The sequence below is a fragment of the Mirounga leonina genome, unplaced genomic scaffold (genome assembly GCF_011800145.1).
Source record: "Mirounga leonina isolate KUSES-001 unplaced genomic scaffold, KU_Mleo_1.0 Mir_115, whole genome shotgun sequence".
NCBI classification, from domain to species: Eukaryota; Metazoa; Chordata; class Mammalia; order Carnivora; family Phocidae; genus Mirounga; species Mirounga leonina.
In genome coordinates this window covers 96201976-96215893 of record NW_023270268.1, presented here as the reverse complement: position 1 = coordinate 96215893, position 13918 = coordinate 96201976, and the positions used below count along the sequence as shown (strand labels likewise).

The window sequence follows — 13918 nt, the reverse complement described above, 5'->3', positions numbered from 1 at the left end:
ATCACTTTTATATGGAATAAATTGATACATCATTCCCTCTTTCCATGTGTTTTAAAAAAATCTCTTCGAGTAGTGTTTCCCAAACTTCCCTGATCATATCGATCGACTAGTTTTCTTACGTCAGATACAAATATGGAGACTGTTCATGGAAGTTTCTGATTCTCTGTCTGAGGTCGGATCCAGAAATGTGCATATTTCACAGGCAACCTTGATGATTCTTAGAATCAAGGACACACTTGGAAACACTGTCCCAGAGAAATCTTTGCAACAGCAGCTAAAAAATACTTCATTCCTAATGAATCATTGCATTTCAACATGGTAAGCAGGTGCACACTCTCAGAACAAAACTACAAACTCATGTTCCTTTAAAATAACTTTAGATATATTTATTGAGTTGCAGGGCTTTTAGCAATAGCAAAAAGCCAAATGGAGCTCTTAACTAGCTCACTCCCACTGAAGCATCAACTTCTAACTCCCAAATATCAATCTCTAATTAATTAAAAAAAAAAAAAAGCCTGTGCTCCGTAAACATCTTTAATTGTAAACAGAGTTTCTTTTCTTTTCTTTTTTTTTTATTTAATTGTCTGTCAGTCTGGTGGATCAAATTACTAATTTCTATCCTTTTGGAGGTGATCTTCAGAAAAATCAGTCTGCTTTTGTTGCATCCCAGACATATTAAGAATAGTAAAAGAAGAAAACATACCAAACGAAAATAACTCAGAATAGAAACCTCTACATTTGAGCCCAGTACCCCTCCTGCTCAGTGAAACATCTGTCTTTCACCTTTTTGACACTCAGAAATAAGCCCTTTCACATCATCTCACCTCTCTCTGATGAGTTATTCTCTCTCCTTCCAAATTCTGGCTGAGACAAAACTCTTCTGCTCTTCCAACTACCTTTTAGAAAAAGGCACAGTCAGGAAACACTGTCTAACATGAGCTCTCTTCCTTGTGTCTTTCAGTCAGACTCTTATTAAATGGATACTAAGCAAACCAACCAAAAAAACAAAAATACTCCTGTCGCTTCTTTTGCAATAATTCCACAATCTTGAGGAAAATTGAATTTTGGGGAAAAGAATGGTCCATGCCCTCTTATAAGCATGAGAGGGAGGGGCAATGACTATAAAGAATGTCTTTTAATTGTGTTTGTACTGTAGTTATATTAAGAATTGCACAATTAATTCCCACTATCAAATTAAACTGGTAAACGGGCCTAGATTAAAAACACAAGTTTGCTCTGCTCATTTTCCTCAGTTATATACAAAGTAATAATAAATTCAGTTTACCATCACCACTATGTTGTTACTTTGGAGGAAAAAAGTATTTTTCTGTTTCTCAGTATTATATATCGAGATGATCAAGCCCACGCTCAGTGATGTATGTATTTGTAGGGGTATGGATGTTGCTGAAATAAGCACCTAGTTTAGTAGACTATTTCCCTTAGAAACTTGAAGCACAATAATTTTTTTCCAACTGCGAGAGGGTGTGTCTCTTGAGTGGGGTAGAGGCTAAGAGACAGAGAGCGGTACAGCCTGCAGCAGGAAATGCACCTGTCAGAATCCAGGAGGATCAGACAGTATCAGAACAGCATTAGACAGTGCCTGGAGGTAGCGGCGAGGTAGGGACTCTCAAGGCACAGCTGAAAGATTATAGATGGTAGGTAGCCATGGCTTTAAGAGTCCGTCTCCACTGGCCAGAACAACACTGGCAGTCAACACTTGCAAGGTCTCTTTAATTATGCCAGTGACCAGAGCTGGCCTCCTGGATTAGACTAGAACGACAACTGACAAGCTGCCCCTAGCCTCCTTTGGGACTCCGATGATAAAGCTGTCGCCGCAGCAGCAGCAAGAGCAAAAGCAAGAGCAAGAACACAGCTTTGACCTGCAGTTCTTGCCCATCAAAGAGCTTGCCCTGTCTGCTCCCACTGACAGGCAGATAAATACAGGGATCTGTGGGCAAGTACATATTTATGTATATCAACGGCTCCTTCATACAGACCTACAGAGAATGCATAACAACTTCCAGGGGTGTAACACATTCACCCACTAATGGGGTGAGACCCATTACTCACAAATGGGTGAAAAGAAGCATCAATATTCAGGTTCTTAACCCCAGTTTGTGGGCAGAAACCTGTCATTCCATTGCAGGCCGATAGGTCTCCTATTCAGACAGTCCTTGTTTAATTTTCTAAACACCCTTCCTCTAAATGGTGCTACTCTACACTGTGCAGACAGACAGGTTTGACAAGCCGAGCCATCAATTTCGCATTCCCTATGCCAACTGCTGGGAAAAATTAGGCCTAGTATGTATCTGGGACTGCTGGCTGGGGAGGCAAGAGAGTTTGATACTTAGGAGGTATTTTCTACATTAGAGACTCAAAACTTCATGGAGGGTTCTCCCTGTTCAAAATACATGAAATCCGGGGAGCCTGGCTGGCTCAGTCAGTAGAGCATCTTGATCTTGGGGTTTTAGGTTTAAGCCCCATGTTGGGTGTAGAGTTTACTTTAAAAAATGCATGAAATCCAGAGTGTCCAAGAATGTATACTGGTGGTCTACCATGGGGCCACCAGTATTTATTATGCTAACCCCAAAAGATAGAAAAGTAAAGGCATGGTCTTATCTAAAAGGAGCTCTGAGTAGGCAAGAAAATACTCAAATAACTATAGTATAAAATGGTGCACTTACTTTAAGAATAGAACACAGCAATAGGTACACACAATTTTTGGTCAACGGAAAGTTGAATATAGTTGTGATATATTGGCCAAATTATTACTCTTCAAGAAGTGTCAATACTGTCCAAAGAAAGGCCAACTGGGAACATGATTCATAATGATGGGTAAACTAGGCACACAGCAAAGGACAAGTTAATGAGCACTGTTTCTCATAACAAAGTATGAGAATACCCTTGGGATCTCTGAGATTGCCTCTAGGGTGAAGACAAAGCTTGGAATGGTCTTGAGATTTCTGCTAGCATATAGTCTTTTGGTATTGATCTGGTTGAACTGAAGAAGGAAGGGAGAAAATGGAAGGAAATGTTTCTATTGCTATTCAGGCAGTGAGAGCTGGGAACTATATAGAACCTTCCCCCTGGGGGGAAAAAGCATAGAGACAGATGGAACAAAAAACAAAACAAAACAAAACAAAACAAAACCACCACCACCACAATAAAAAAACCCCAAAAGAAACTTCCTCCTGAACCCCCCTGAGCAGATCAGAACTTTATGATATTTGAGATTTCCTGCAGAGTTGTGCATATCCAGGACTTACAAATGGGAACCCAGAGAAGTTTGTGTGTCCCCTGAGTTTATTCCCTGAGCAGTCAAACTTTGAGAGCATATTATTGTTGTTCAGGGATATAATGAAGCCCTCACAGGTCAGAGGCTGAGTGACCCTGAAGGTCCATTCCCCAATCTGGTTTTGCCTTATAAATAGTAACCAACTTCACTTAAAATCAAACCAAAAGGTAAGGAGGACCCTACAGTTAGGAGATATTTTCCAGTTAAAGTGATGGTTAGGTGGGACTAGGGTTAGGGCTGGTAGGGAAGAGACAAGGAGAGTGCTGTTAAAGTGTTTTTGAAATATCCCCCCCCGCCCCCGTTAAAAAAATCTCTGCGTTTTGATTGCTCTACATCTGAATGACTGTGATTTTCTCCAAGCTGGCATCTCTGACAAGACTCACCCCTCTCAAACCACTTTGCACACTATAGCCAGGTCAACTCCTAAAACACTGCTTTCATTACTTTTGCTTGCTCAATTATTCAAGGCCTTACTGAGTTTTAATTGTACAACTGTATGTTCTCATCACCCACAAAGAATAAATTCTGGATTCCATCTGCCTTTCCAAATTCATATCTTAATTTTCACCAACATGTATCTCATCTCTAATTTCATTACTTCTTGTGCACACCAACTTCATTCTCACTGCCATGCCTTCTTCCAGTTTGAAAGTTTTCTTCATTCTTACTATTTCCCTATTTTCTGACATCACACCACGGCAGTCCATCTCTCATTCCCCCTAAAAGACCCTAATTTCCACTTAATTCATTTTAGGATCTAATTACTAATCTTTGCAACAAGACTATACAAACTATAAGCTCCTTGTAAGCAGGTATTGTATCTTTGATAATCAGTAACAATTTTAACAGATACTATTTAAGATTATCATCATACTTGTTTTTAAATTTAAATTGTACCTCTTCCCTCTTTTTTTTATTTTTTAAAGATTTTATTTACTTATTTGACAGAGAGAGAGAGAGCACAAGTAGGCAGAGCAGCAGGCAGAGGGAGAGGGAGAAGCAGACTCTCCACTGAGCAGGGATCTTGACGTGGGGCTCGATCCCAGGACCCTGGGATCATGACCTGAGCTGAAGGCAGCCGCTTAACCGACTGAGCCACCCAGGCGCCCCTCTTCCCCCTTTTTTAAGAGTCAAAAAATAGTGACAATAAAGGGAACACAATAAATATATCAACATACAATGGTTAATGGTCTTTACTGGCTGCGACAATGTTGCATTTTGCTGTTCTTCTCCTTCTCACAGGTGATATTTACTATTGGGCACACTCTACACTAATGCCAATGTTGCCCAATTAAATTTTACATTAATTACGATTTGGATGTTGATAGCACCAACCTAGAGGTAGAGCAGCTATAGGGCAACTGAGACCAAGTTCAGGATCTAAAATCTCTGAAAATTTATCAAGAAGCTAAGATAAGGGCCATTGTGGGAAGCATAGCAAATGGTAAAACACGTAGTCTGCCAAGGTTGTTGAATGCTATTTCTTACAGATAGGGCTTGATATCAGCATTCACTTATTTATTATTGATATAAGCATATTTTTCTCAAAATATAATAAATACAGAAAGGGGTATGTGAACAACATGATATGAAGATCAAAATCAAGGTTAGAACCAAGGACATCAGATTAAATTGTGAATGGATAATGAATCACTTGTAAGATTAAAATTCAAATTTCAAATGGGAAAAAGGAATAGATAAAAGCATAAAGAACACAATTCTAAAGATGGTGCTCATGGTTCCATGAAGGAAGAAATGAAGCAGATAGAGGGGTAGGCTTATTATATTTATTGGATATGAGTACTGAGAGTTTTAAATCAGGCAAGAAGACAAAAATAGGGCGCCTGGGTGGCTCAGTCGTTAAGCGTCTGCCTTCGGCTCAGGTCATGATCCCAGGACCCTGGGATCGAGCCCCGCATTGGGCTCCCTGCTCTGCAAAAAGTCTGCTTCTCCCTCTCCCATTCCCCCTGCTTGTGTTCCCTCTCTCAGTGTGTCTCTCTCTGTCAAATAAATAAATAAAATCTTAAAAAAAAAAAGACAAAGATAACTAGGAGAGTTTGGACTGGAAAACTGAGAATAATAATCAGGGATAGTGAATATAGTGACCTAGGTAGACAATGAGGTCAGCAGTTAGAACATCAGGTAGCCAGGACTAGGACCTAAGTGAAGAGGCTGGAAGTAGAACATTCATTCATTCATTCATTCACTCACTCATCCCACATTTATTTATTGAGCTGATACAATAATTTATTGAGCTATAATGGTGAACTGATCAATAGATCTGGATTAGACTGTGCTTAACAGAATCTATAGTTTAGTAAGGACTTTAGTGATAGATGAGAGCAACACCAATGAGTAGGTAATAGGAGTGAGTCCAGCATCTGAATAATTCTGCATCAAGTACTTGAAACCAGTGTTAAGGCTAAACTTAGAACCAAACCCACTGCATCCGAAGTATGAATTCCTCATATGTTCTCTACTTAAGAAGACACTGAGATTAACATGAAGGTGAAGCTTAAGCCCACAGCTAGGGTAAGCAAGCCTTCCTAGGAGAATGGAGTGTGTGTGTGTGTGTGTGTGTGTGTGTTTATATGCGGGCATGCACACACTTGTGTAGGTTTTCCCTAACAGGTATTAACCATGACTTTACAGGAAAGGTATAAATGATGAGGAGGATGATAATGGTGATTATAACGGCAGCTAATGTTTATTGAATGCTTCCTGTATACCAGATATTGGTTGAAATATTTTACATTCATTAGATCATTTACTCCCCACAATAATTTTATGATGATGGTATCATCATCCCCATTTTACAGATTAAGAAACTGAGGCACCGAGAATTAGTTTTTCCAAGCTCACACAGCTAGTGAGTGGTAGAACCGAGGCAGTCTGCCCTCTTAATCATGCTGCTATGCTGCTTAAATCCAGAGGAACAAGAGAAGAATTGTACTATCTCAGGTCAGAGCTTGTCTATGTCTACATAATATCTTTTTACATTTCCATAAATATAAATGATTTGAGGATACTCTTACTAGAGCAGTAGCCCTTCTCAGAAATGTTTAACAATGGCATATTCTGTTGTTCAAGGATGAAATGAAAGTATAGTGGTAACAGATGAGAGAGATTTGGCTCTCGTGGACTTTAATTTTTATTATACTATTTAAGCAATAAAGAAATACTGTGCTGAAGTGGTAGAACAATAGGCTGGTCAATATGGAAAGTGACAATTTTAGTTTCAGTCAGCCACGATGTGTGGGTTTGGCTCTCTACCTCTTCATCCTCCATTTCTCTATAGAGTAACATAAGAGTTAATAAGATGACCATAGAATACATTTACCTTGTGAGGAATTGTAAGTTCTATTCTTACTGTGATTTTCTCAGCCATGATAATTCTGCTGGAATTTCTTATTAAGACAGCATGATGAATCCCAAGCCCAGGAATGAGAGTGACCAAATAAAATATCAGCACCCTACTGGCTGCAGAAGTTTGCACTCCAGTGCCCAGTGTTGTAGTGTCTACTCTTGACAAAGTTGATTGTTAACGTAGGGCTATGAACATGAAATCTTCATTAAAAAACAAACAAACAAAATCCACACTTAGCTTTGACTCTTTCTTTTTTGGTTTCCTGGACTCAATTCTAAAGCATCAGACACATTCAAGTCAATTATTATTGCTTCCAATTCTCAGCTTGACTATATCTTAAGACAAAATGTCCCCTTTAGACATCTAAGGAATTACTTTCATGGGGCACTATATAACCTATATCATCCCAGGTACTAAGACTATTCAGTACTATTATTTTTATAAGTGATCTGCGTCAAAACAGAAAGGGGAGGAAAAGTAGGGCAAGGACTTATTGGCTGTAAACCCGGGTGTATGGGCTGAGTCTAAAATCCCTACTTTCTAGCCTCAACATGCTAGAAGACCCCGACCTTAAATTTGGTAGAGAATATCTTGAAAGCAGATAAAGGGGAACCCCCGACCTCTGAACTCATCAGAGGTTTCTGGCCCCTTTTAGCATTTGACCTTCAACGAATAATATAGCTGCTTTTGGCCCTTAGCCTGTACTAGCTACAAAGGTGACTGATACCTGCCATATTTTAGGACAGCTTATCACCTCAGCCCCCGGAGTGATTGAGTATTTATAGACACAAAGATAGAAATATAAAGCACATATGTATAGGCAGGAGTCCCCTGGAGGTGGCGATTAGGACCAGGCAGTAATTTTAGCTTGAAATTCCTATGACTTAAATAGCCACTTGAGCTCTGATCTTGCAGTTTACGATGTCAATAGAACCCCTAAATGAAATTACAGCCTTCTGATACGCAGCAGGATATCCTTTCTTTGTCATGCAATGTACACGGCCAGGAGAAATTGCTCTGTATATGGAGTTTCACTAAAGCAGAATTTATCATAAGGCTGCTCTGCTAAAATATCATTATGCTGTTATTCACTGGATAACACATCTAATGACTCGGGGTGCACTTGACAGCCATGTTTCAGTGAACACAGACGCACGCCCTGATGTGAACTGGGCACTCCAGTGCTTCAAAGCGCTATCGATTTCAATTCTACCATAATTTACACCTGGCTTGTTTTGCCAATAGCTTGAACCCATGCTAACAGTGGAACATACACATACGAGTATTAGAGAAATCAGAAATGAACTGTATAGCAAAAATGCATGCAGCAAACATTCTAAGAGTCTGCCTTTATAATAATCTCCCTTGATGCTAATTAAGCATTCCACACGACTTTCTCTGTGATGCACGGGCATTTCCTCTGTTAGCACTGTCCCATTGTCCCATGGCTGCTGGTGATAGTAAGGATAACCTCTTCCACTTGTGCAAACTGTGGGTATTTCCGGAGCAGAATCTGGGTGCCAGTCATCTTGGTTCCTCCACCATTTGGCACAACAACTGGCCTACAATAGCTGTTCATAATAATCATCTTCTCTAAGGCTCCTCTTCCACTCTCTGTTCCATAAATGTCGTATACTCTAAGGATCTGCTCTCTTTTGCTTTCTGTCAATAAATTTTCCTTGAGAAAAGTCCACTCCATAATTTTAACTGCAACCGTGATGCTGACAATTCAGATGACTGCCCAAATTCTGTCTCTCGCTGACCTATCTTCAGCTTTCCTGACTAAGTCCAACAGCCTACCAGAAGTCTGGATGGCCCCCTGACATCTCAAAATAAACACATTCAAAAGCAAATTTATCATCTTCCCTAGCCTGCAAAACCTGCTCCTCCTCCTCCTCAGAGCTTTCCTTGCCTAGTTGTGTAAGGCAGAAACCTGGGAGCAATCCAAAAATGCCTTCTCTTGATACCCAGCCCAAAGGTTATTAGATTGTGCTCATTCTACCTCTTATCTCTTGAACGTGTCTCCTTCTCTCTATTCCCATAGTTATTGTCCTAGTTCAGGGCTTCATTGTTTCCTGTATGAACAATTTCAGTTGCCTCCTAACTCATTTTCTTGCCTCCATTCTCCCATTCCTCCAATCCATCCTCCAGCCTGCTGCCAGGGCGATCTTCCACAACACAATGTGATCATTAACCTTCTCTACTTAAAACTTTCAATGGCTCCCCAAATGCCACAAGATGAAGTTAAAACTTCTTTGCATGGTGATCAGGGCCCAACATGATTGCTCCCTGACTACCTCTACAGCATCATTTCTCCCCCCTCCTCTGCTAAACATCAATGACATTGATCCCCGGCTCGCTGCGCTGTTTCCTCTTGAAGTGCCTTTGCCTCTGCAGCCGTTCCTCCCTCTGACCATCTGGGAAAATCCTTCAAGGCCCAGCGTGGATTCATTAGCTCTTCTGTGAAGCTTTCCCTGACCCTCTGCCCCAAGGTACATTCAGCTGAACATACTCTGTTGCGCCTCCAAAGTTCCTTGAACATCCTTCAATTACAATACTTATCATATGGGCATCATCGCAACTTGTTTGCCTATCTGTCTCTCCTGTGGAGCAACCTGAGGTCATATCTTATTCATCTTTGTATTGTCCCTGACAAAGTCAAAACCCTCACATCAGCATATAAAGGTCTACATGCTCAGGCCCCACTGCCTCCTCTACATTACCCCCTCCCATGCTTGTCCTTGCCTACTCTGATTCTGCCACAAACACTATCGGTTATCACTCAAACTTGCCAGATACATTCTTGTCCAGGACCTTTGCACTTGGTGCCACTGTCAAAATGCTTTTGCCTAGATATCTATAAAATTTGCTTCTTCACCTTTCTCAAATGTTGCCCCCTCAATGAGGTATTCCCTGTCTCTCCAATTTAAAATTGCAACCTCACCCCTCACACACACACACACACTCACACTCTCCTTCCTCCTTCACTTTTCTCCATAGCAGTTATCACTATCCAACCTGATATATTTGACATATGTACTTGCTTATCATTTTTCTCCTCTGACTAAAAAGAGAGACTTCTGTTTGCTTTGTTTCCTGTAGTATCCCCAGCCCTTGCAAAAGTTATGGGTGTTTAGTATGTGCTCCCCTATAAATACTTGTTAATAAATGCATCAATCTTTAGTTTCTAGAATAATACCTAACACAGAGTAGGGGTTCAAAATGTTTCTTGAATTAATAAATGAGTGAGTGAATGAATTAATGTTAAATCCATGCTTTATGAATGTGTTGAAGAACAGTCTTTGTAATCTGATCCTCATAACAACACCAGTAAGTAGGTTGAGTGGGTAGTATTATTCTCATTAGACCAATGAAGTAACTGAAAGGTTAGGAGCCTAAATTAAGACTGCATCGGTAGTTTAAGGTTTGCTACTCTTTTCATTTCTGTATTAAAAGGTAAAGACAATTCTTTGCACTCTGTTCATGATGTAGCTCTAACATTTATTACACTATTTTGGTTCCTCTTGACTAGGAAGGCAATTAACGGGAGGTGCAAGGTACTAATACCTTTTATTACAATTTGTGTCTTTCCTTATTAGGTGCCTTTCATAAGACAGATCCTTTTCTTTCATTTTCAAAAGTGGATTAGGCACTCATACAATTTTGCCCCTCGGAGTGGTTTGTACATGGCTACCCAAGAGGACATCATGCTACAAATCCTGCCAGAATGAACTGGAAGGTGAGTGTGGCATTTGTATCTTGAGGATGAACAGGTTGTTTGATGCCAAGTTTGTGCTAATGGAGGTGTCCTTAATGTGTTAACACCCAAAGGAGAACAAATTCAAAACAAAACATTTCAGTTTTTGGCATGTCTCTGGAGAGTTAACTTTCCATTGTTCAAGGGTTAATTATCCATTATGTGAACCACTTCTCTTTCTCCCTCTGGCTGCTTACATCTAGGAATTCAGTTTACTAAAGGATAAGTAGGGAAAATAAAAAGATGCAAATGAAACTAGTACATTTCATTTATATATATTAGAAGCTCTAGAAAAGAACTCGGTGTAGGAGACAGAATTAGATATAGTTTGCGGACTGCCAAGTTGACTGACCATTGACAACAGGTTAAATTAAAGCACATTCCACACAATATCTTTGTTTCTTTCAGTTATTGTTTATCAGGGTTGGCTTGTAGTATATGAAGTTACTCCCTGAATGTAATTTATGTCAGCCAGGTGACATGTAAGGTGCTGGAAGTTCTCTCCTCTGACGTCCCCAGAGCACTAACGGTGCCTTAGTGTCCTGTGGCTTAATGACTGAAGCAACACCAAGAAATCCCACCAATTTCTCTACTCATCCATGAGGAACAATTGCACTTAGCTATTTTCAGCTATTATTTGCCTAAAAAGGGGCACTTAACTAGTGCCTTAAGATAGGGCGAATGATTGTCCTTTTGCTCCTGTCTTTACTGTGCTGTCTGCCCACCCCCCTGCCACTGCCTAGTTCACAGGGCATTCAAAGGCAGTCTTCATGCCTGTCCACATCTGATAATCAGCCTGAGCTCCTTAGATGTTGGGTCTGAGGAAAGGAAGAACCACTGATTGACTGTAAGTGATTAACTGGCAAGCTGGAGAGGACTTTGGTCAATATGATACATTCTAGGTGAGTCTGGTCCTTTCAGACTGCATGAGCACAACAAGCTGGTATGTTGCCACCCTCAAGAGTCCTGGAAAACGAAAGGAATGACTGCAAGCTTTGTGCACAAGTGCATTGTGGAAATTTGAGAAGGTACCTCGGCAGACAGCGGCAGGTGCTGTTAGTGAGTCGGAAGATCTGATATGGGAATTTAAGGGGTTCAGATAGAGAAGAATCTATTGATTTGTTTTCTGGACATATTCCTTTTGTTATGATAAATAAAACATATACACTGTCAATGCACTGACATACAGATATTCATTAATCACCTACTCACTGATCCTCCACTCAGACTGAGCAATTTGACATTGGTTGGGAGGGAGATAAACATAACATGCACTACCTGCCTTCTAACCACCTGTAGTTTCATACCTACAAAAAACTCCAGTTCAAAGCAGTATATGATAAGTGCCCACTGAAACCCAGAGATTTTTAAAATGCTATCCATGTCCAAAGGGGAAGTTAACTTTTAGTTTGGGTTATCATAAACAGCTTCAGAGAAACAAGTGTGACTCGGCAAGGAAGTGATATGGCTGGGTGTCTTGAAAAGGTGTCTGGAAAATTATAGTTGCCGATGCTGATACGTAAATACAGCATCAAAGTATTTAGCGTACAGCTAAGTAACTGAGAAACTGGAATAAATTGGGACATTTGTATATAAATTCATTCTTACAAAATAAAGCAAATTCATTAAATACAGCCTCAATTTTAAGATAATTAATAGCAATTTAATTTCTTTCTACTTAATTTTAACTACTCTATACATACAGCAATTATTATTTTGAGATTGTGCATAATAGAATTTAGGTTTATAATCTAACATGTATATTTGATGAAGGATAATCACTAATCTTATTGGCTAACCAAATCTCACCTTTTGTAGATACTGTTCATAAATATTTGTACAAAATTTCTGTGTTGTCAATGTGATAAAATGTCAACTACATTTCACTTAAGGTCAATTTGCAAAACGTCTGATTGAATTTAAAGGCAAGTAAGCCTACCTAGTAGTTGGTCATATTTTCAATAGTTGAGTATAGCTTTGTCATTATGTAAGTATATATGCACTTATAAGCTAACATATGTACACAGACACATGATACAATAAATCAACCCCTTCTTTTTAACTTTTGAAAATATGTACCTTTTTAAAGGAATATAAATATCAAAAAGCATTTTTATATAAATAAGAAAGAATAATTTCTTATTGGTGTAATCATAATTCTGTTATTTAGTGATGTCATCTTTGTCTAATTGTGAATGCCTAATTAAATGAATGTAACATGCAGGAAGCACTTGCAGCTAAAATGTACACGCAGGAAAATATTCATTCTACAGCGTGCACCCTCTGAAATGAAATAATTTTTTGAGATGAGCACTGAAAAGCTGAAATACTGATAGTACACTATTAAGGTTTATAAACAGGCATTGAAAAAATCATGTATTAATAAAACAATTTAAGCAGAAAGAAACACATCATTATCTTGCCTTTCAGAGATATACTGATCATATATGGACTTATATACTCCAACTTAGGAGTTGAATTCTTCCACAGCCATGTGGACCTCCAGATCTTGCCAATAATAAGGAAAATCTCTTTGGCAGGTTATATTTTTAAAATGTCATCTCTTGGAATACACTCTTAGATATTCATGTTTACCTATTCTCTGCTTAAAGATGCTCAGAAATTTTTATATATTAGATGTAGGAGATTTCAACATCAAAATGTTTTCAAAGTGTTGGAGATCCAGCCTGCCTTTGGTGTAGTCCTAATAGACATCCTTACCAGAGACTTACAGATAATTCTCCTGGGAGTCTACAGCCTGAGTGTTAATGGAGTGAAGCACAACCTCCTACGTAGGCCTTCGTGGTAATGGGCTAAAAGCTAGTTACATTTTTTATACTATATTTAAAAAATTTTAACACCATCTTCCTATTCAACCTCTTTCTTTAGAAAACAAGAGACTAATGGAAAATCCCCAAGAGACATTATAACATACAAATAGTATGGCCATAACTAGCATGTCTAACTGAAATAGGCAAACTTTACCGTTACGTAAAATGTTTATCATACTCATCCTAATAAAACGTGGAGACCGCTTCCTATCACGATGCTAGGTAAGGAATTTGAGGTGCCTCACAAATTATAGGTATTGTGATATGAACCTGAAACTGTTCTAGAGGTCACGAAAGACCTTGATGAGGCTGTAGCAGGGGTAAGTCTCTGCAGAGAACTTGGGATGTATGAGCATGCGTGAGTTAAGAATCTGAATCGTCCAGAGTAGCAAACAAAATTCCAAAGCTAAGTACCAATGTAATATGTTGGATGACTACACTAGCTTGGACAAGAGTGCACACAACAGGCACACACAATACACATCTGGTTCAATGTAAAATCAACTATTGCTAAAGCATTTTCGACTTTTAGGAGGAATCTCCTGGCAATGTGTTAACAGCAAGGACAACTAAAACAATAAAACAGCATTTCTTTCCAAATATTTAAGAACATCGAGTAAGTGCCCCTTAGGCTGGGTTGTGGTTCTTGGAAGTTTTAGCCTATGAGA

The 13918-nt window shown here is 39.3% G+C and overlaps 1 protein-coding gene across 11 annotated transcripts in view; it reads right to left on the bottom strand.

Annotated features, from left to right (window-relative positions):
- ZBTB20 (zinc finger and BTB domain containing 20) overlaps positions 1-13918 on the bottom strand; it is an 804401-nt gene that overhangs the window by 288985 nt on the left and 501498 nt on the right. The window lies entirely within an intron of this gene.